This window comes from Ursus americanus, chromosome 16 (genome assembly GCF_024610735.1).
Source record: "Ursus americanus isolate L20-20 chromosome 16, mUrsAme1.1.p, whole genome shotgun sequence".
Lineage (NCBI taxonomy): Eukaryota > Metazoa > Chordata > Mammalia > Carnivora > Ursidae > Ursus > Ursus americanus.
The window spans coordinates 19,761,108-19,784,787 of record NC_142142.1 but is presented as its reverse complement, the minus strand read 5'-3'; the positions used below and the strand labels follow the sequence as shown (position 1 = coordinate 19,784,787).

The 23,680-nt window shown below is 41.5% G+C and overlaps 1 long non-coding RNA gene across 4 annotated transcripts in view; it reads right to left on the bottom strand.

Moving 5' to 3' along the window:
• LOC123803824 (uncharacterized) overlaps positions 1 to 23,680 on the bottom strand; it is a 122,797-nt gene that overhangs the window by 11,231 nt on the left and 87,886 nt on the right. For 3 of the 4 annotated variants that reach the window (XR_006782982.2, XR_015726950.1, XR_015726951.1), the window contains 4 exons: positions 21,876 to 22,249; positions 19,839 to 19,905; positions 18,207 to 18,399; positions 1,999 to 2,083 (listed from right to left, as the gene is read on the bottom strand). This is a non-coding gene — a long non-coding RNA (uncharacterized LOC123803824). The remainder of the gene's footprint in view (positions 1 to 1,998; positions 2,084 to 18,206; positions 18,400 to 19,838; positions 19,906 to 21,875; positions 22,250 to 23,680) is intronic. The other variant, XR_006782983.2, reaches the window with a different exon arrangement.

Genomic DNA, 23,680 nt, shown 5'->3' with positions numbered 1-23,680 from the left:
CAATATGAAATACTGGTGTATAAAGACTACCACTTCTATTTTGTTTCCCCAGCTCATAGCATCTTGTAAGCACTCAGTAAAGTTTGTTGAATTTATTGAAAGAATTAGGAAGACAGAGCTGGAAAGTATATGATGTGGCAGAGTAAGTTTAATGAAGGACGTGTTGTAGGGCAGGGCAGGGCAGCAGTGGTGTGAGTTCGTGGCTTTGAATGAGGTGTGAGCCCAGAAGGGGAAGCCTACAGTGAAAGATACTAAGAGAAGATACTAAGACAAACTTGGCCTAGTCTACATTCCTTTGACATAAGATTGCCACACAGTTGGAATGGGATGACATTTGAATAACCTTCTAGGGCTGGAGGACAGATATTGTATCAGGTACCCTTAATGCGACATAAGAGAGATACTGAGAAGAAAGAGTTTAAAAATCTAGCTAAGACCCAACTGAAAAACACTCACATAACAACACAGCAATTAAACTTAATGGTTGCCATTTGTGAGTGCTTACTACGTGCCAGTCTTTACATTAAGCACTTTATAAACATGGCTTAATTGAAAACCATTATTATAGCCCTCCATGAAGAAATGCAGGTTTGGAGAGCATAAGTAAGTTGTTTAAGGTTATAGAGCCAGTAAGTGTTAGAAACTGGATTTGGACTCAGGTCTAGCTGACTTCAGAACCTGTGCTTTCATGCATGATACCTCTAGCCTCCTTCCTCCAATCTACCTCCTGCATAGCCTCTGGTCTAAGTGATTACCTAAAATCACATGGTAAATCCTACCATGTCTTTGAGGCTTGAAACAATTCCTGACTCTTTACTGCCTTACAGAATGTGTTAGAAAATGGAGTATCTGCAGAACCAAGTAGAGAGGTAACCAAATAGGGAGGTGTTGATATCGGCTTCCAAAAGTGATGAATTAACTTGAAGTTTATTTGAAGGAAGTAAGGAATATGGAGGAGAAAGAACAGAGCAACATTAAATATAGACCTGAAATGTTTGAGGAGAAAAAACCCAGATTCACCTCTATACCTGCCAAAGTCATTATTCCAAAACTCACCGGATAGCACATTTGTGCACGTGCATGCGCGCGCGCGCGCACACACACACACACACACACACACACACACACAGAGAACCTATGCGATTTTGCTAAATAATAATTTTTCAACAAATAGATAAAACAGTAACATTAAAAAGATATATTTAGTCAGGGGTGAGCTGTTTTGACTCACAACACTTCTAACACCAACTGTATGGTTTTTTTTCCTCACACCAATTCTCTGATTCTTTGGATACCAACTGGTGTTGCACAATTCAGTTCTAACACTAACTACCTGAAGTTAGTTAGACTTCACAGATTTAAGGTCTCAGTCCTACAAGACTGCTTATTTTAAGATGCCAATTGCAAGTCCCAAGCCACCTGTTTGTGCTTCTGAACAACCAGGTATAAATTGGGGATTCCCACTATGCTCTTCTTAGGTTCAATAATTTGCTAGAATGGCTCGCAGAACTCTGGAAGTCACTTCATTTGTGTTTCCTAGTTTATCATAAAGGATACAAATGAACAGCCAGCTGCACAGGAACATAGAGCAAAGTGTGGAAGCATCCTGAGTGTAGGAGTTTCTGTCCTCGTGGAGTTGGGGTGTACCACCCTCCCAGCACCTCTATGTGTTCACCAACTTGAAAGCTATCCAAACCTCATCTTTTATGGGTTTTTATGGAGGTTTCATTGCATAGGCATGGTTGATGAAATCATTGGCCATTAGCGATTGAACTCAATCTTTAGCTCCTCTCCCTGGCCTGGAGGTTGGGGGTTGAGGCTCAAAGTTCCAAGATTCTAATCAAGGCTTGGTCTTTCTAGCCACCCCACCCCCACCACCATCCTGAAGCTACAAGGCCCAGCCATCAGTCATTTCATTAGCATACAAAAGACACGCCTATCACTCCAAGGGCTTAGGAGCTGTGCGCTAGGAACAAGGAACAAAGATCAAATACGTACTTTTTATTGTACCCCAAGGGGTATCTTTGCAGATAAAGAATGCTGCTTTCTGTTCTCTGGTGATGTTAAGTATGAAGGAATCATCCTGAAATTTGAGACAGAAAGTTCACATAAATAATTAAAATCATAATACAGGTTTAAATGCCTGTTGACTTAACTTATGATACACATCCATTCAGATGTCACATGTGCACATTTGCAAGGTATCCTGATGCCTGTGCTGCCGGAAGAGGGTCATCCTCTGCAGCTCTACCAGTTTTATTTTCACTTGGAGTATTTCCTCCCTTGATTTTTATGTTACATGGACTTGTCTCATGATGGCACCATTGTGACATGTGTACAGGCTGGTCATACCCTGTTCAACTGTTACTTACAGCCCTCTCTGCAGATGAACTGGGCCCAAACTTACCTGTTTCCCCCTAACTTTAGAATGGCAGGCAAATAGTGAGGCTTCTCCCCAGGAGATTCTAGCTTTTGCCTTTGCCACCATTACTTCTAGACACCCAACCTGAGTTATGATTGGCAACTCACACATACATACATACAAGATTTATGAGCAGCATTGTACTGTTTAAACTTACGTTTTACAAGCATCTCAGCCACTGTTCCTGGATGACGATTTTTATGGAGACTTATACCACATTACTGCTAGACTACTCGTGTTATATTGTTCTTATATTTCATTTGGTTTTCCCTTTGGGGGGAGTTTCTTTTCTATTGTTTTATTTCTTAATGCATAGGATTTACATTTGCATACCTGAGACGCTGTTGAAGAAAAGGTTAGTTTTACAATTGAATGACTGGCAAGTAATATGATTTTAGTTGGCATTATTAAAGTAAATAAAAGAATTCTTGTGGGTTTGTGTGAAATCAGTTTCCTTGTGGCATTATACTCACACAACATACGGGCAGACTAAACAAAAGTGTTCCCATGCTTAACAATTAGCACCAAGTCCATATTACTCACTAAATGTTTACTGAGGACTTACTCTGGGCCAGATACATATACGGAAGGGCTCATAGGACACAACAAGATGCTGTGTGCTTGAGTAAAGAAGACAGCGGCCGTCCCCATCATTCTTTTGCTTAAATTCCTTGGAGGGCCTTGGGTCCAAATTGGTTTAGAATATTCCTCTGCTGCCCAGAGAGATAGGCTGAAAGAGCCCAGAAACGGGAGAGAAAGCTTTAAGAATCCACACTAGGTTGTGCCTCTGGCCCTCTGCCTTGACCTCTTTGCTCTGTCCTACTCCCTTCAGTTCATGTTTCATATTAATTATTGTTGGTTTTTCTTCTCAACTTTGAGTAAATCCTGGATTTGTCTCTGGGTTTCTACTTGAGATCCTCTCAGTTCCATTATCTGCATCTTAAGGAGAAATCTCACCCTACCCATAACCAGACCTAGTTGCTGGAACTACAATCCCAGAATGGCAGCCTAGATCACACTTGCCTGGGTGAGGACTTCAGATGTGATCCATAGCTTTGGAGTTACAATTCCTAACCACAAACCCCCCTTAGATCTGACACCTGCTTGTCTTTCTAGCTTTGTCCCCTGCCGTCCTTCAACTTGTGTGTTATGTTTCAGTTGTTTAGAACTTCTCGAGCAGTTTCTGGAACAAGTAATTTTACTTCCCATCTCAGTGTTTTCAGTTTTTTTCCCTAGATATGAGCATGACCCTAATAAGTACCAATAGCTGAATCAAGATATATCCAAATGTTACTAAAACCAATTTGGTCAAATATAGGATTCATCAGTGAGTCAACAATTATAGAGTATCTATTACATGCAAATTACAGCTTAATCTATAAGGATGTCATGATTTAGGGAGGGAGCGTATACAACACTGAGGCAGGGCAGACTGTGATAATCATATTAGAGGTTCAAACAACAGTCTATGCGATTCTGATGGAAAAAATATATAAATTTGGATTAGAATAATCAAGTCTACAACTTATGGGAGGAACACAGGCTGTGCAAATCAGGGCAACCAGCTAATTACTGTCGGACAGAATAGAGAGTGGATTGAGCAATAACAATTACTTGTCAGCTGGTTATTTTGCCCTGCAATGGCCTTAAGCTCTGAGTGATAAGGAAGTGAGAAAATAGAAGAAGGAAGTGTGGCAGGACCCAGAGGGAAGGAATTTATTCTTGTAAAACAAGGAGGAGAAGTGGAACCAAAGGCAGGAGAAAGAGGAGTAATGATCATGGGTGTAGCATCTTCCTGAGTCTCTTTAGTTCCAAAATTGGGGAAGGAAAGAAGAGAGCCAACCATGGAACCAAAGGAAGGCTCATCATCAAAACAAGGAGAAAACAAAAGAAACAGAATGTTTCACATAGGAATTTTGCTATGGCACCCCTGCTTATAAAGTGTTGATACCAGGAACATTTGACCGATGATACAGATAAAAGGGTGGCAAAGACATGGTTCTAGAAAGATGTCTAAGGGAAAATGTTATTATGGTTATTGTTAGAACTATTCACAACAATTCCCACTCTCCATTAATGCACAAGAGAGTGTTGAATTTCCCACCTCTTTCAAAGATTGATGTGGCTACGTGGCTTTCTTGGGCTAATAAAATGTGAGTGGGAGTGCCAAACACGTAGAATTAGTGAGAATTACTTTTTACCCACTGAGATTTGGGATTTAAGTATAAGCTAAGCTATCTTTCCTAATGCAATTATCTATAAATGAAAAGATGCTAATATTTATGTGAAGAAAGAGATTTGTGGGACAGGTTGAACAGGTACTATAAGAGATGGAAATAATATAATGCAAGACTTATGATTCCTTTGCTTTCCTTCCAGTAATTTACCTATACATTTCTCTCTTTGTAATATTCTCCTTCATAAATAAGCATCCATTTTTATGATTTCAACTACTGCCTTGATATGAATCATTAAGAACTCTATGTATCTAACCCTGAGAATCACATTCTTATTTCTAACTGCCTACAGAGACATGCTCATCTTAGAGACAACCACTTAAACTATTCAGACATGTTCATGTCTAAAAATGAAACCATGAAACTCCCCAACAAACCAACTGTCCTCCAGAGAAAAACCCATCCACCCTTGGTGGTGAACTTAGCTTGCTTCCCTGTCTTTTTCTGCTTTATTCAATCTCTTCTTTAAAATGCCCCTCACATTTACCACTTCCTCTTCACTCCCACCTTAGCTACCTTGCTCTAAATCTACTTAACTCAAACCTGAACCATGGTCACAACTTCACTTCCCCTCTAGCATATCCACCCACCAATCCATCCTAGACATTCTTCAAGGATCCTCTTCAACCTTTCAGTCGTGTCCAACATTCTCTGCAGTATACTCATCCAGTCCTCTCCCATTGCTTCCCAGCTTACGTGCTCAGGCCCCTTCTTTGCTGTGCTCTGTAAATCATTCTGCTAAGTCTTACCTCACTATTTGACTAATGATTTTACTTCCAGCTGGGCAAGTATTCTAACTTGCATCTTCCTGGTCAAAAATCCCATCCATCCTGGGGTGCCTAGGTGGCTCAGTTGGGTAAGTGTCTGACTCTTGGTTTCAGCTCAGGTCATAATCTCAGGGTGGGATTAAGCTCTTCATCAAGCCTGCATCGAGCCCCGTATCAGGCTTCCGGCTTCAGCGGAGTCTGCTTGTCCCTCTCCCTCTGCTCCTCTCCCTACCCCCTGCTCATGCTCTCTCTCTCATTCTCTCTCTAAAACAGATAAATAAAATCTTAAAAAAAAATCCCACCCATCCTTAAAGCTCATATTAAATCCCCCCCTTTTTTTTCTGGAAGACTTACCCAACAAATGTCATCCAAACACATCTCTCTGTTTCTCCACCCACACAGCACTTAGTCACAAAGTTCTAAGTTCTCTTAGAAATCATACAGAACAATCCCCTAATTTTATGGTTGAGGTTCAGAGAGTTGGCCAGTCCTGCAAACAGTTAATGGCTGCTAAAATTAGAAGCCAGGTGTTCTGACTTTAGTTTCCTTCCTGCTATACTTTTCTGCCTTTTCTTTACCAACTAATGTATTTTAGAGTTTAATTCTATCCAATCTTGCATTTTTCTTAATGTTTATTAATCACGCATCCCTGATTAGATTATAAGCAGTTTAGGAACAATGAGCTCAGTCCATATTAGGTACAAGCCCTTATTTTTGGCTTCTGAGGCTGAGGTTCAGAGTAAGGTTGAAATGCAGAGCCAAGCCATCAAACCAATAAGTTTTCGAACAACTGGAAATCAGCCAGGTATGTGAATAGAACTTTAGAGGAAAAAGGAAGGTAGTAATTTAAGGTCAGGACTTCAGATGACCAGAGTCAGGAAAATTTAAGATTCCAAAGTACAAACTCCTTGATTGAATTATAGATGATCAGAAAGAGTTAGATCAAGCAACAGGTCCCTTACTCAACACCTAGAATAGGGGAATAAGGAAAAGGAAAGGAAAGAGACTCACCAGAGAGGCCCAGAAATTTCCCGTCTGGCTAGAGAAGGTAACCCTAAAGGAGGACACAAAGCATGAGAAAGCCTGATTTTTAAAAAGATTTTATTTACTTATTTTAGAAAGAGAGAGAGTGCAGGGGGAGGAGCAGGGGGAGAGGGACAAGCAGACTCTGTGCTGAGCATGGAACCTGACTTGGAGGACATGGGGGCTTGATCCCACGACCCTGAGATCATGACCTTAGTCGAAATCAACAGTTGGATGCCCAACCGACTGAGCCACCCAGGTGCCCTGAGAAAGCCTGATTTTTATTATTAAGGTACAATTGACATACAACATTATATTAGCTTTAGGTATATGACATAATAATTTGATATTTGTATATATGGTGAAATGATCACTATAATAAGTCTAGTTAACATCGGTCACCACATGTAATTACAGAATTTTTTTTCTCATTCTCTTAGCAACTTTCAAATATGTAATACAAAGATAACTATAGATGCCATGCTATACATTACATCTCCATGACTTACTTATTTTATAACTGGAGGTTTGTAGCTTTTGAGCCTCTTCACCCATTTCACCTGGTCCCCATCCCCAAGCCTGATTTTTAATTATGGATGGTCTGGCCAGCCAGAGATGGGCTGAGCAGGGAGGGCAGAGCTGCTCTGAGCCAAAAGGCAGTAGATGTTTTTAGCTGGTTGTTGGCACAACCCCAGCCATGCTTCTCTCTTGGGAAGCCTTGCCAGATCCCATCCCTCCTGAATGCTGGCCCAGACCCTTGGACTGAGGCCTGTGCCTCTTTACTTCTGTCCTGGCTATAGGACAATGGATCCCATCCACCAGTGATTGAGTTTGCCGACCTGTGCAGATTCCCTCTGTATCTTATTAACATAACCCACTTAGCATGGAGTATGCAAGATACTGTATGCTTTTATCTCACCTTTCCTTCCCAATTTTATTTCCCACTGTATCCCTTTCCATAATCTTACATTCCAGCCACACTGGCAGCCACCATTCCTCACAAACAATATATATTGTTTCATGCCTCTGTGGCTTTGCTTGTGTTGTTACCTCTGCTTAGAGTGCTTTACCTATTGCCTTTCCAGTACTGTATCTGACTGACAAATTCTTATTCGTATTTTCAAGACCCAACTCATATGCTTTCACCTTAGTCGAGCATTCTAAGATTCTTCTAATTGGAACACAGCAAGTCATTTCTTTCCTTGGACACTCTTCATCATTGTTTGTGTCTTTATTATAGAACTTAAAAATTCTGCTATATAGTTGGTATAGTTTTACGGCTTCACCCTATTGTATTGAGGCTCCTTGAGAATAGGAACTGTGTGTTAATTATTGCCTTTCCTCACGATACCTGGACCATTGTGTCGTGCATAATAAACACTGAATAAATATGTTGGGCTAAGTCTTGAATTGTTGTCCTTTTATCCTGTATATTTTCAGACAGAATTTATTCTTTCAGGGCAATATTAGGTTCACAGCAAAATTGAGGGGAAAGTACAGAGAATTCCCAAATCACCCCACCCCAACACAAGCACAGCCTCCCTCACTATCAACATCCCCTACCATGTTACACTTGCTACAACTGATGAACCTATATTGACACATCATTATCACCCAAATTCCATAGTTTATTTTATTTTTAAATTTATTTATTTAAGAGAGAGCATGTGCAAGCAGGGGGAGGGGCAGAGAGAGAGGAAGAAGGAGAGAAGCAGACCTTCCCGCTGAGCGAGGAGCCCAGTGTGGGGCTCAGTCCCACAGCCCTGAGATCATGACCTGAGCCGAAATCAAGAGTCAGACCCTTAACCGACTGAGCCACTCAGGCACTCCCCAAAGTCCATAGTTTACATTAGAGTTCATTCCTGGTGTTATACATCCTGAGAGTTTTGACAAATGTGTAAAGACCTGTATCCAGCATCACAGTTTCACTGTCCTAAAAATCCTCTATGCTCCAACTATTCATCCCTCCCTTCCTGCTAACCCCTGGCAACCACTGATCTTTTTACTGTCTTTGTAGTTTTGTCTTTTCCAGAATATTATGTAGTTGAAATCATACAGTATGTAGCCTTTTCAAATTGGCTTCTTTCATTTAGCAATATTCATTCAAGTTTCTTTTCACAGTTTGATAGCTTATTTCAGTTTAGTGCTGAATAATGTTCCATTGTTTGGCTGTACCACAGTTTATTCATCTGACCATCTACTGAAGGACATTTTGCCAAGTTTGGGCAATTATGAATAAAGTTGCTATAAACATCTGTGTGCAGGTTTTTGTGTGGCCATGAGTTTTCAACTCACTTGGGTAAATACCAAGGAGCACTATTGTTGGATTATATGTTGGTTTATTTTTTTTTAAGATTTTATTTATTTATTTATTTATTTATTTATTTATTTATTTATTTATTTATTAGAGAGAGAGAGCACAAGTAGGCAGAGTGGTAGGCAGAAGGAGAAGCAGGCTCTCTGCTGAGCAGAGAGCCCGATGCAGGGCTTGATCCCAGGATCTGGGATCATGACCTGAGCCAAAAGCAGCCACTTAACTGACTGAGCCACCAGGTGCCCTGCTGGATTATATGTTAAGAGTATGTTTAGTTTTGTAAGAAAGTGTCAAACAACCTTCCAAAGTGGCTGAACCACTTTGCATTCCACCAACAATGAGTTCATTCTCCACATCCTTGCCAGCATTTGGTGGTGTTACTGTTTTGGTTTTTTGCATTCTAATGTGTAGTGGTATCTTGTTGTTTTAATTCACAATTCCCTAATGACATAATATGTTGAGCATCTTTTCATAAGCTTACTTGCCATCTGTCTATCTTCTTTGGACAGATGTTATTCTCTATTTTTAACATAATAAAAATAAATACTTGTCAATTATTCAAACAATATACAAGTTTACAAAGTAAAAAGTAAAGCTTCTCTTTCCCTCAATCTCATTACCCAAAAGTAATCACTGTTAACATTTTCTTGGTCTTCCTTCAAGGCATTTTTGTATGCATTTACGTACCTACATATGTATATTTTTACACAACTATACGGTTTATCTTTCAATAGTATTTTGAGAGTTACTTTTTAAATGGATGTTAAAAATATATTACTTTAGGGGCGCCTGGGTGGCACAGCGGTTAAGCGTCTGCCTTCGGCTCAGGGCGTGATCCCAGCGTTATGGGATCAAGCCCCACATCAGGCTCCTCCGCTATGAGCCTGCTTCTTCCTCTCCCACTCCCCCTGCTTGTGTTCCCTCTCTTGCTGGCTGTCTCTATCTCTGTTGAATAAATAAATAAAATCTTTAAAAATATATATATATTACTTTAATATATCTGGAAAATCTTTCAATATCAGTAATGGCTGCAGGATATACCAGAGGATGAGCATGCTATAAAGTAACTAATCAATCCCTTAATGGGCATTTAAGTTGTTTCTTTTTTTTTTTTTTACCTTCAAGTAATTCTATAACAACCACCCTACACATATATATGTCTTTGTACAAACATGCCTGTATTTCTGTAGTATAGATTCTTAGAAATGGAGTTGTGAGTCAAAAATCACATAATGTAAGAATGTGATAGAAATTGCCCTCGGCGTGCCTGGGTGGCTCAGTCAGTTAAGCATCTGCCTTTGGCTCGGGTCATGATCTCAGGGTCCTGAGATCGAGCCCCGCATCGGGCTCCCTGCTCAGCGGGGAGCCTGCTTCTCCCTCTAACTCTCCCTCTGTGTTCTCTCTCTCAAATAAATAAATAAAATCTTAAAAAAAAACAAAAAGAAATTGCCCTTGAACTGCCAAATCGTGCCCAAAATGGCTTTTTCAACTTACACTACTATCGACAGTGTTAGAGAGTGTATCAAGTATCCAGAAAAGACTTCAGGACTCCAAATGGTGTCTTAGGGGTCATCAGGGGACCATAACGAGCAGGAAAAGAGTCCATGCAGCAGCCTCCTACCCCCTTCAATCAAACTATATCTGCTTTGATCGATATCGACTGGAGTTAGTATAGAGGTCCTCTTGAGGAGAGGCCTCTGGTACTGAACCAAGCACATTAAAAATCATCGAAATAAGAAATGACTTCTTTTGGTTAACAAACATTAATTCATTAGTTACTTCGGAATGTTTTCAGTTGCAAGTAACAGATAATCTAATAGAGGTGGAATTAGTAGGGCTTTATTCTTCTCACATAATAAAAATCTGGTGAGACTCACAGATCCTTTGGGGCTTTCCCTTAAGGTTGCCAGATGGTGTCACCCCGCGTCAGCATTATCTTTGTATTCAAGGCGGGATGCAGGGGAGATAGTTTGCACCAGGTACTCTGGCCCTTTTATAAGAAATGCAAAAGTTCTTCCAGAAGCTCTTTACTCCGTCCTGAGACCTTTGCTTGTATCTCATTGGGCCCGAACTGTTTTTCCACACAGACCCTAATCGCTGTAAGGGAGGCTGGAAAAAGAGAATTTAGATTTCCCCAGCCTTAATAGAGGAGCCAGGCAAAGATAAGCAGGTTAGGAGTCAATGTTGGGTCATCTACAGAGTAGATCAGGGACTGCCCCCAGGTGCTCACCATACTAAATACTAAAGGAGATAGTCCTTATGCTTAATGTGTTAACAGTTGAAGACAGGCATGTAAATAAACAGCTTGATTGCATACATTGGAGCAATACAAATATTATATGTCCCAATGCAAAAATAAGTAGGGGAGATATTAGATGGTTTGATATCTAAAGTGGGGAAGGACGGGGAAGGCCAGGTAAGACTTCCTTCAGGTAGTGACATTTAAGCAGTCTTCGAAAATGAGTCGTTGCCCACGGGATACTCAGAAGGTGAAGTAGTGCATTCCAGGCAAAGGGAATGGGGGAACAGAGACACAAACCCAGAGGGCGCATTTCAGGAACTGCAAGTAGTTATTATGACTGAAGAGAAGGTTTGGGGGTAGGTGGTGGCAGGGGAGTCCTGATAGGAGATGACCCTGGAGATTTCTGCCAAGGCCAAGTCACAGAGGGCCTCCCGTGTTCCGCAATATGGAATCTGGACACTCTTCTGACCTGATAGTGTCACGGAGACTGTGTCCTATAAGCTGTCAAGTGCAACCACAAAGTGGAAAACATGTGAAAATAGTCCTAAATACCTACTACTGTTAGTGGATTTCCCTCTTTTACCTGGATGGAGCCACATCTTCATTCCTGAGTGATCTGCACACCTACTTGCCCCAGTGAGTACTTGCTGGATAAGAACTTGCTGCAAAGGAAGTTGCTGTCCTTCTCTGGGCCTCAGTTCTTCATCTATAAAATTATAATTATCCTCTGTGGTGTAGGACTTTAATTTTTTCCCCCAAAACATTTTCAGATTGCATCAGTCATGAGTGTCAGTCTGGTATAATTAAAGGGAAAACAACAAGAACAACATAGTCGGAAAGACCTGGGTTTGAATCCTAGCTGTCTGTGTTTTAGCAGAGTGACTATGTGACACGGCCTTGAACCTTGTATAAGCCACGTATAAAATAGGGAAAATGCACCTACCTGTGCGTGGTGCTTAGTTAATGCCCAATAAGTAGCACTATTTTTATACTTCACAAAAAGTTTACATCGACCCTATAAGGTAAGTGGAATAGGTCTAATGTTATCTTAATAAAGGTGAAGATCCAGAGGCTTACAGATACTGGTGTTTTGCCAAAAGAGCAGCCAGGTAGTTGGGCTCAAAGCCAAGTTCCAACTCTAAAGTTAGCACTGTTTCCACTAAGCTGTGCAGCTTCTCCCCTCTAAGTGGAAGGATGGATTTGGATCTCTGTGATGCCTGTCAAGTAAATGATTTCGTGAATATATTAGAGAGCCCGCACCTTCCTCAAGTCTGAGCTCAAGGAGCTCACAGGCCCAAGTTACTTCATATTCCACTATAATTCCTGAATGTATACCTGGGACACTCTAGTCTCGTGTCTAGCTTCAGCAGGACTGTGACCTGCAAACCTGCAGGGACACTGCACATTGATGCTAAGTTACCAGAGATCCTGGTAACTTAAAGGGCTGCAGTACAAGGGGTTAAAGGAAGGGTGGGACTTCCCTTGTTGTGGGTAACAGTACACAGCTTTCTGGGAAGCTTACAAAAATGCAAGTTTTAGGAAAAAGACTGTCATTATTCTAAAAAAATTAAAAGATGGGATCATGACACAGAAAGAGATGACTTTTATGAGGAGGAAGTAGAAAGAAAAAAGAGGCAGTGGCTAGAACAAAGGAAGACAAAAGGAAATTTGGCACAGGAATAGTTTTGTTAGTGGTTCAATGTCCACTGGAGTGCTTGATGCACGTGGAGTAGAAAGAGTTGAAACTAGAAAGATCACAATGGACTGTTTGGACTTTATCCTGAAATTGCTGAAGGATTAAAGAAGGACATTAACATCACAACAAAAACAACAAAATAACAACAACAACAACAATAATATTGTTATTGCAGTAGGTTGAATAATGGTCCCCCAAAGATGTTCACATTCTAATTCCTGGAACCTGCAAATATGCTACCTTACGTGGTAAAAGGGACTTTGCAGGTGTGATTAAGTAAGGATCTTGAGATGGAGAGATTGCCAGGAATATCTAGGTGGGCCCAATGTAATCACAAGGTCCCTCTAAGGAGAAGGCAGGTGGATTAGAGTGAGAGAAGGAAGTGTGCCAATGAAAGCAGAGGCCAGAAAAAGAGAAGGAGTTTGGAACATACTACCCTGCTGACTTTGAAAATGGAGGAAGGGACCATGAACCAAATGCAGACAGCCTCTAGAAGGTGGAAAAGTCAAGGAAATTGATCGTCCTTTAGAGCCTCCAAAAGGAATGTGGCCCTGCTGACATTTTGATTTTAGCCCCATAAGACTCCTTTTGGACTTCTGACCTCTAAAACTGTGAGATAATAAATTTGTATTGTTTTAAGTCACTAAGTCTATAATAATTTGTTACAGCAGCCAGAGAAGGCTAATACAATCACTACAGCTACAATTTAATGTGTATCTATTCCATACAAAGTATCTCATATACATTAACCCTAACCCCAGGGCCAATTCATAGGCATTCAGCCTATGCTGTCGCACAAGCCTCCGTGCTTACAAGGGTATTGAACTTGGTTTAATGACTTGCTGTTGCTGACTTGAAGCCCTTAATTATTTAACAAGGAGCTTTCCTGCATTTTCCTTTTGCACTGGGCTCCACAAATTACATGGGCATTCCTGCCTATTCCTAACACCAATCCTGAAAAATATGAAATGAAACTGGAGATCTCAGAGAGAGAGAGAGAGAGAGAGAGAGTATAGCCCAGTAATAAATGCCTTGAGTCAGATGGTAGATTCTGCAACTTACCAGTCATGGGCCCTAGGACAAGTTCATTAATTTTTTCTGAGACTCCGTTTCCTCCCTTGCACTGTAATTATAATATGCACCTTACAGAGCTGTCACAAGGAGTAGAGATGATATACGTGAAGTGTCTACACCGCATTGGCAAAGAATAGGGACTCAAACAGATACATGATAGTTATAATTGCTCAAAGTCCCAGACTTAGCAAAAGCCAAATGTGGATTTCATGCCCATATTTCCCCCATTACCTCTCCTTTCTCTTGGACTTGTATTTTGGAAGATTACTTTGGCAGAAGGGGATTGGTCTAGGGTAAGACTAGAGGCAGGGTGACCAGTTCAGAAACTGTGGCAATGTAGAGACAACTTTGGAAAGACTGCCCATCTCATGCCCTCTCTTTATCTCTGATAATTGCCTCCCATACGTGAGGGTCATCCTCCAGCAGCTGTGTTTCCATCATGTGACTCAGCCTCTCCACTGTTCTGATTTTTGTTGGTCCCCCGACTCTTCCAGAAATGCACGAGTTTGAACTGAGAGATACAGACGCTGAGGATTGTAGGAACCAAGTCATATCCATAGCAGACCCTCTAGACAAGGTCCATGGGCTACCTGCTTGCTGCCTGGGTCCCTAGAACTGCCCTAGAGCCTGACTTTCTACAGTGACCCCCTCAGTCCCTCCTTTCATTCCATGTATGTATCCATTCAGTAAATCTTTTCATTTTCCTTCCTAAAGTGACAAAATTACAACCAATAGAACCCTAACTCATACATGTAAAAATGCCACAATCATTTGGAGAAATAATGAAAACATGAAACAAATTAGTGTCATAGGTTTGGAGAGAAGAAGTACTTGAGAGACATTTAGGAATATGTAGGGTAGGGAAGGAGTTTGGAGTGACTTCCAGATTTCTGACTTGGGCAATTGGGTTGCTGGCATCATAAAGACAGGGAAATGGGAAAAGGAGTGGCTGGAGGTAGAAATACTGGATTTGAGAGGCCCAGGGGCCATTCAAATAGAGACATACAGTTGGAAGTTAGAGAAGGACGTTGGGAATTCAATTTGAAGCAGGAGATAAATATTTGGGAGTTTTCAGCATTTACATAGTCATTACTGCCATGGGAGTGGATGAGATTGCCCAGAGTGTTAAATGAAAAAAATAAGAATCCTGAGAACGAAATCCTGGGGAATACCAATGTCTAAGACGCAGATAAAGGAAAAGAAACTCTCAAAGGAGATAGAGAAGGAAGGCTCAGAGAGGGGGAGCAGAACCAGGAGAGGGGCTAAATGAGGGGGAAGTTTGAAAATGCAGGTGTCTAAGTCAGCTGACCATTTAAGGAGCATTCTCTTCATCTATGGCTGAGGCTACAACCATCCTATCAAACATAAGTGAACCCATGTTCCCAAACCCAGAGAATTCCTTTAATCTCACCTGCTACACTTTGCTTCAACCCCTAGATTTTCCTGCACTAATGGCCTCTTTGGATCATTGACTCAGTTACAGTGACTAAGTGACTAAGTGATTAAGTGTTGGCCCTTAAAATATTGTAAGTTTCCTAACAGTAAAAGAAATGCCAATCAAAACAACCTTCAAGCTCTATTATATACCTACAGTATTAATGCACAGGAATGAAGCAATAAAGCCCTGTTTTGGCAGAGGCTGTGGGGTAGTAGGTAGGCATGAGCTTGGCAAGTGGCATTTTATACACAGTCAACCTTTGCAGAGTAACCTACGAAGCAGCAATAGAGCTGTGTGTGCCTTTTGTTCCACTCTGGAACGCACCTCAAGGAAATAAACTGGGGGGGGGGGAAGGAAGGGGTAAGTGGCACAGATCCTAGTTCTACTACTTATAACAGCATAAAACTGAAGACAGTATAAATCCTCAACTTCAAAGTAACGCTTTAACAATATTAAAGTAACTGCTTTGGAACACTGCGTATAACCATTAAAAATGACAACTCTGTGGATATGGAAATGTAACTAAGAAATAATGTTAAATGAAAAAAGCAAAGCATACCAACTGGGGTGAGGATGTGGAGAAACTAGAACCTCGTACAGTGTTGGTCGGAATGTAAAGTTATTCTAGATGGACAGGAGTGAAATTTGACCCAACAATTTCACTCCTAGAGAAATGAAAACATGTGCCCACACAAAAACTTGTACACGGATATTCATAGCAGCATTATTCATAATAGCTTAAAGGTGGAAACAACCCAAAAGTCCACTGACTGACGAATGGATAAACAAAAGGTGGTGTATCTAATGGAATATTATTTGGCCACAAAAAGGAATGAATTATTGTTACATGCTTCAGCATGGATGAACCTCGAAAACATCAAGCTAAATGAAAGAAGCTAGTCACAGAAGACCACATATTTTTTATATGAAATGTCCAGAATAGGCAAATCTATAGAGACAGGAAGTAGATAAGGGCTGGGGTAGTGGGGAGAATGAGAGGATTGGTGGGTCGTTGCTAAAGGGTTCAGGGTTTCTTTTTGAGATAAAAATGTCCTAAAATTGACTGTGGTGATGGTTGTACAACTCTATGAATATGCTAAAAACCATTGACTTGTACACTGTATATGGGTAGAATATGTGATATGTGAATTATATCAATAAAACTGTTGCAACTCTTTTATTTTTTTAAAAGATTTTATGTATTTCTTTGAGAGAGAGAGAGCATGAGCATGGGGAGGGGCAGAAGGAGAGGGAGAAGGAGACTCCCCGTTGAGCAGGGAGCCCAACGTGGGACTCAGTCCCAGGACCCTGGGATCATGACCTGAGCCGAAAGCAAACACTTAGACTGAGCCACCCAGGCGCCCGCAAAAATTCTTTAAAAGAATCATTGAACTTTATGTTCACAGTGAGTGAATGTTATGAAATATATAAAATACTTCAATAAAGCTGTTTTTTTTAAAGCAAAGCACAAATTGGTTGCTATTTTATATGCATCTGTATTTTTCTAAAATAACAAAGGCAGAAAGAGACTGGGAGTCAGTAGAGGTTTAAGAGCAAGAATTTGATCTGGGATCTAAAGGCCTGATTCCATTCCTCATCCTGCCATTTCTAACAATGTGACCTTGGGCACATTATGGCAATTCTGAGTTTTAGTTCTTCTGTTTGTACAATGGGGATATTAGTCCCTACCTCACATGGTTATTTTGAGGCATAAATGTTTAGTGGGTTCGTCTTCTTGCCCTTTTGGATTGCTTAAACATGAGGTTAAAAAATGTGGCAATAAAAAGTGAGATAACATATGTGAAAGGCATTTGAAAGTGAAATCTTCCATAAAAAAGTAAGATAGTCTGGATCCTGATTCTATACTGTGGCTTAGGAAACAGCATGAGCAGAGCCTCAGCCTTAAAAAGAAAGGACCCTCCCTTTGCTAGTGCCTTGGAAAACGCCTTCATCACCGGCTGTGCGGAAATTAAGAAAAGCTTCCCTCCCATGCTCTGAAACACTAGTTATAAAGGTAATTTGGGGGCGACACAAAGGAGCTAAAGGTGTGTTAATGCCAAGTTACCATAGCAACATGCTCTGCTGCTCTATCCCTCCCATTCCTGAGCCTACCCCCAGATGAGAAGAACACGGGAACAGAGCCATTCTACATGAAATTATTTTCTTCATATGCAGATAGGGGAGACATTTACACTTCCCCACAAATAATGTTTGAAGGGAGAAGTCCTCTGAATTTTTACAAAACAATCCCCTCTTCTTTCTTCAGAATCAAATTCAAGAGCCTATCCACCCTTCAAAATGCCTGGCATGTGGCGAGTACTCAATATATAGCTGTGCGGTGAATGGATGAACAGAATTTACCTAGAAGTCCAAGGCTGGAATAGAACACCATTGTTTATTAGGAAGAAGAGACTAATGAAATGTACACCAGGAATTTCAGAAAGGACATCTGAATTCATACTCCACATAATTTGGTATCTGTTCCAAACCACACGGCATTTCCACATTTGGATCTGCCCCATTTACAAAACTGCTTCAGCCCGTAGCAAATTCCCCTCAAGTATCATGCTTATTGTTCTGAAAGGACACAGTGTTACCCCACCAGGGTTACTCAACCTGTTATATTGCAAATATTTTCAAATGCAATGCAGGAACGATATGTGAAAATGACCAGTTAATGGCTGTGCTATTCTCCACCCTCTGACTTATGTGGCCCGATCTTGACAGAGGAGGGAGCCTGATCGGGCCCACATCTGGGTAAATCGTTTCCTCCTCATAATGGGCAGAGGCAAACATCCCAGTGCCAGAAGGGCTGTTTTCAAAATCATTCTTCAGGGGTTGGAAAACCTTCCTCAACTCCAGGAACCAGGCTCTCAGTCCCACCACGGAATCAGGCTTTGGAAAGGGCTCAAAGTTCAAGAGAAGCTTCATATCTGTTCCTTCCCCACATGAATATTCTCACATTTTTGACAACTCATGGGCCACCTCCTTACCAGAAGACGTTTCATTCTTGTGATCTCCTTGGCCACATTGTGAAACTCCTCAGGTCAAAGCGGAAGAACAGAGAGGAATCTTCATCATCACCAGACTTGCAGTGAACTTCCTTGAACCAGCAATCACAGCATCTACAAACCGCTGAGTGATGGCACTTTGCAAACATTATCTCAGTTAATCCTCAAAACAGTCCTGGAAGGCAAGTAGTTTTCATTCATTTTCTCCTTGAGGAAATTGAGGCTCAGAGAGGTCTTATAAATTAGTCAATGGTTGCACCATAATTTCAACCAGGTCTGACTGAGTATATGGTTGGTTGGATCTAAAAGAGCTAAAAACAGCAGTAGCAGCAGTAAACTGGTGCCAATACTGCTATGCACCAGAGATTTGGGGGAGAGCAAAGGGAGAAAAACTTGGCTCTGACAATACCCTGATAACACTTAGACCTTACTAATTTTAGACCTTAATTGGAGTAGCATACGTGTTGTGGCTGATGGCAGTAGGAAAGGAGTGAGCAGGAAATACCAGACCCAGATTCTGGCTAATCAGATTAACCCATACCAAAGGTGGCTCTGCCTCTGATGCTCTTTCTTCCTCTCCCCCTTCCACCCTTGCAGACCCATCTTTTCTGTAAAAGCTCTCCTGACCACCATGTGATCCTCAGCCTTTATTCTTTGCTCTATGTTCTCTTTCTACTTTGTGGTATCTCAGTTATAGCCTTCCCTTACCACATTTTATTTTAGTATTTTATTTCTCTTTCCTCCCTATCTGGCCAGAGCACCTTGAAGCCAGCATCTGTGTCTTAGTCATTTTTTTTTTTAAAGTAAGCTCACGACCCTGAGATCAAGAGTTGCATGCTCTACCAACTGAGCCAACCAGGTACCCCTTTGTCATCTTTGTACCAGTAGCTTGAACAGTTCCTGGTAAATAAAAAGTCTCATGACCTTCTAATCTTTGTTTTCCACTTGTAAACCAGTATCCTCACTTTCCCAGCATCCTGACTTCGATGGACTTTAGATAGGATATTTATGTATTTTTATTGGCTGCCCAGCATCTGACCCCCTTCCTACATCTGGGGAAATGGCCATCTCACATGAAACACAGGTCTCATGGAAGGCAGAATATGTCTTCCCTTTATGGAATTCAGGAAAGAGGCCAGACAGTTGCCCTCCTGGATTCCTGGCAGCTGGAATGCAGGCCTACGACCCAAGCTCAGCCCAGCTGATGCTTCTGCCCAAACCTTGAATTTGAATCGAATGACCCAAGAAATAGGGACAGTTTAGAATTTGGGCTGGTGGCAGCACTGGTGTCTACTTTTCAGTGGGGGTGGCATCTTAATTGAGATATTTCTGTGATACAGTCTTTCTGTCTTCTGAGATGGTCTCCTTTGCTTCATGTCCATTTTCTACACTTGATTTTCTAGCCTTCCAGCCACTTCTGTGATTTGCCCGAGAGCTCTCAAATAAACTCCTGTTCTGATTAAAATAGCCAAAATTGGTTTCTGTTCTTTGCATCCGAGAACCCTGACTGATACAGATGATGGACTCATAGTAGGTGGTCCTGGATCCTGGGAAGCCAAAGGCCAACAAGTAACTTCTCCCTGATCCAATCCCAAAACCGAGATACAGGATTACCTTTCAGTTCGCTGTCCTTGTAGTTTTCCGTAGCCATGGTCAGACTTTGTCCTCACAAGAGCTCTACCTATAGATGGGTGGGTAAGTAGTAAAACAAGATTATTTTTTTATGGTTTTATTTAATTATTTGAGAGAGAGAGAGAGTGCACAAGCAGGACAGACAGGACAGACGGAGAGGGAGAAGCAGACTCCCCCTGAGCAGGAGTGTCAATCCCCTTGGGACTCAATCCCAGGACCCCGGGAGCATGACCTGAGCTAAAGGCAGACGCTTAACTGACTGAGCCATCCAGGAGCCCCCCCAAAAAACAAGATTTTAAAATGAGAAAAGTAAAGCTCAATGAGACTAAATGGCTTCCCTGAGGTTCCCAAATTAGTGACAAAACCCAGACTATAATCCACACTTCTTGATTTCTAGCCAGAGGCTTTCACCTGAGTAACACTGAATGACTAACCTCCATTGAATTTTAAAGAATTCATTCACAAAAATTCATTGAGGATCTGTTATGTGCCAGTCACTGACTAGGACAATGGGCTCCCTCTATTCTAGCCTCAATATTCTGTTTTCTGAAAAGCACTGTATTAGTATAAATATGTGTATATATAAATAAATATATAATACATAATAATATAAAATAAGTATAATATTTAATATAATAATAAATACATAAATAAATGAAACTTACATTTGGACAACAATATAATATTGTTGCTAAAACCTATCCAGACTGCATGGGGAAAAACCCTGGCTCCCCCACTTAGAATTTGCATATAGCACACCCTCAGTGTCCTACTCATAGGCTCTCAGCCCTCACCTCTACCCCTCCCCCACCCCCCGCAAAGTCTGCTTGCAGAGAGTACCTAGAACTCACTGCATGAAGAGCACACTTGGCCCTTGTGCAGGGGAAGCTAGGAAAGCCAGAGTTAACATCCTGACCAATACTCCTCGAACAATGATAGAGATTCGTGAGAAATACTCCAGCCTCCTCGCCTCTTGGTGAGAATGAACTCTTAAGAGTATTCCTCGCTGTCTTCCAAAATTCCCCAGAGGGACTGAGCTCCAGTTGTCCTTAGTGGAAACCTGCATGATAGCACACACCTTTCTGGTTCCTTGCCACTTATTTCCCTATTCCCCAGCTGGCATCTCGTGGGGTCAGTCCCAACCTGCCAAAGGCTGCTTGTACTTGAATCCTTTTCTTGAGGTCTGCTTCTGGGGGAACCTAAACTAAGACACCATGTGACCTTGGGAAAATTACTCAAGTAATAACCTGCAAAACAAAGATAATATTATTTGCCTCATCGGGGTAAATTCATGAAGGAGGTTAGCCCAATTCCTGGCACATAATCAGCTCTCAATTAGTGTTAGCTACTGTTACTGCGTGCAGCACTTTGGGGTCTCAGAGAACTTACACATACATTCTTTCACTTTTTCCTGCACAATCAGGGAGCCTAGCTTTCCCCTCCAGCTTCACCTCTAGCCACCCCACCAGACTGCCTGCCTTGCTCAATGACAGATTCTGTTTTTGACTTCAGCCCTGCTCTCCCGTGAGCACATCTCCAAAATGACCACTCTCTTTCACATATTTGTGACCCAACACGTGCTGCCCTCCTTGCCTAGACACACTCCCCGCTTCCCCACATTTATCTCCCAGTAACACCCACCTGTCTATCAAGCTTCCACCCAGCTTTCCCTCCTCTAGGAAGTGTTCCAACTATCCTTCCTTCCTCTTCTGTTTGGTCCATACCACACATGCCACACATACCACATGCAGCACACACACCGCACATACACACAAATACATACATACCTCCCACAATGGGGCCCTGCAAAGAGAGCACCTAACCCAGGAGTGCTGCTCTCCCTCATGCAGAGCACCTAGAACTGTAATTATTTGCTTTCTTACCTGCTTCCTTCACTAGCTGGTGAGCATCTCTGCCGCAGGGACTGTGTCTTTTATTTCTGTATCTCTGGTGCTGAGGCTATTGCCCATCTTAAAAAATATATAATTATTTCTTTTAAATAAATGAATGTAAACGAACCTTTGAAGTAGGGGTGTCATCTGCATTTTTCAGTCGAGGACACAACTTAAAACTTGAGCGGACTCCATTCAAGATCATTCAGTTAATACACGGCAGAAGAGGATCTCAAAGCCAATCGTTTGCTTCTAAGCTGAAAATACAGCTGAGGGGTTTTGTGCTAAGAGATGCCCTTCATATCCCTCCCACTTTCACATCCTCTGCTTGGAAAATAAACTTCATCCCCAGCCTTGGAACGAGAGCAGTTTTCCTTTCAAAATGAGCCAGTCCTCCACTGTGCTTGATGGGCTCAGGAGAGGACATCTGACCCAGGAGGAAGCCTGGGCAGAACTTCTCTCTTGGGAATCCAGAGGGACTGCATCAGTTGGCTGCATGCACTGGAACAACAAAGTGGCAGAGAATAAGGGCAACTGAGGCTGATATTTGAAGACTCTTGTTTTGAGTCATGTGATTATGGTCTAAAGCCATTGGCCACTAGTGTGGTCAACTGAGGTCATAGGAGAGAATTCACACTTTGCTACCTAATGACCTGATTTTAAAATAAAAATTTCATCCTTCTTTTAAAGATTTATTTTTTATTTTATTTTTTTAATAATAATTTTTTATTATGTTACGTTAGTCACCATACAGTACATCTTTAGTTTTTGATGTAGTGTAAGATTTATTTATTATTTTAGAGAGAGAGTGTGTGTGTGTGTGAGCAGGGGGAGGGGCAAAGGGAGAGAGAGAATCTAAAGCAGACTCCTTGCCCAGTGCGGAGACTGACGCAGGGCTCGATCCCACAACCCCAAAATCATGACCTGAGCCAAAATCAAGAGTTGGACATCCAACTGACTGAGCCACCCAGGTGCCCCCGAATTTCATCCTTTTAAAATGAGCTATGCATCAACACTATAGATTAAAATAGACCTAAAGAGCAAATGAAACATTTAATTGTAAGTATTAGTATTTGCACAATTGGGTACGTTTCTCACTAGTTCTTATGATTACTTCATCAACTTAATATCATCTGGGTTCTTCTATACATTTCCATTCAGCCATAAATAAATACAGCACACAATTATAACTATACATAAACCTGTTAAAGGGTAAGTCAGATGATGTCACTTCTCTGACCTATAAGGCACTACCTGACCCACCATCTGTTATGTAACCTCTCTGACCTCCTGTTATTCCCATCTTTGCTACATTGGCCTCCATATTCCTTCAACGTGCCAGGCACATTCCTGTTCCGTGGCTGTAATAGTTTCCTATGGCTGCCGTAATAAAGTACCATAAACTGGGTGGCTGGGAACAACAGAAGTTTATTGTCTCACAGTTTTGTGGCTAGAAGTTAAAAAATCAAGGTGTTATCATGGCCATGTTCCCCCTGAAGCCTGTAGCAGAGACTATTCCTTCCTTACCTCTTCCTTGCTTCTAATGGTGGTCGTCGATCCTTGGCAGTCCTTGACTTGCAGCCGCATCACTACGATCTCTGACTCTGTTATCACGTAGCAGTCTTCCTAAATATCTGTGTCTTTGTGTCCTCCTGTAAGGACACCAGTCCTTCATATTGATTTGGGCCAACTCTGAGGACCCCTCACTTGAGTGCATCTGCAAAGTCCCTATTTCCAAGTAAGGTCAAATTTCACAGGTAGCAAGGATTTAAGATTTCAATACATCATTTGGAAGACATAATTTAACCCACAACAATGGCTTTTGTGTTGTTCCTTCTGCCTGAAATGCTCTTTCCCCAGATGTCTGCATTACCACCTTCTCACTTCCTTCTGGTCTCTAATGTCACTTTCCTTGTGAGGTCTTCCTTAGCC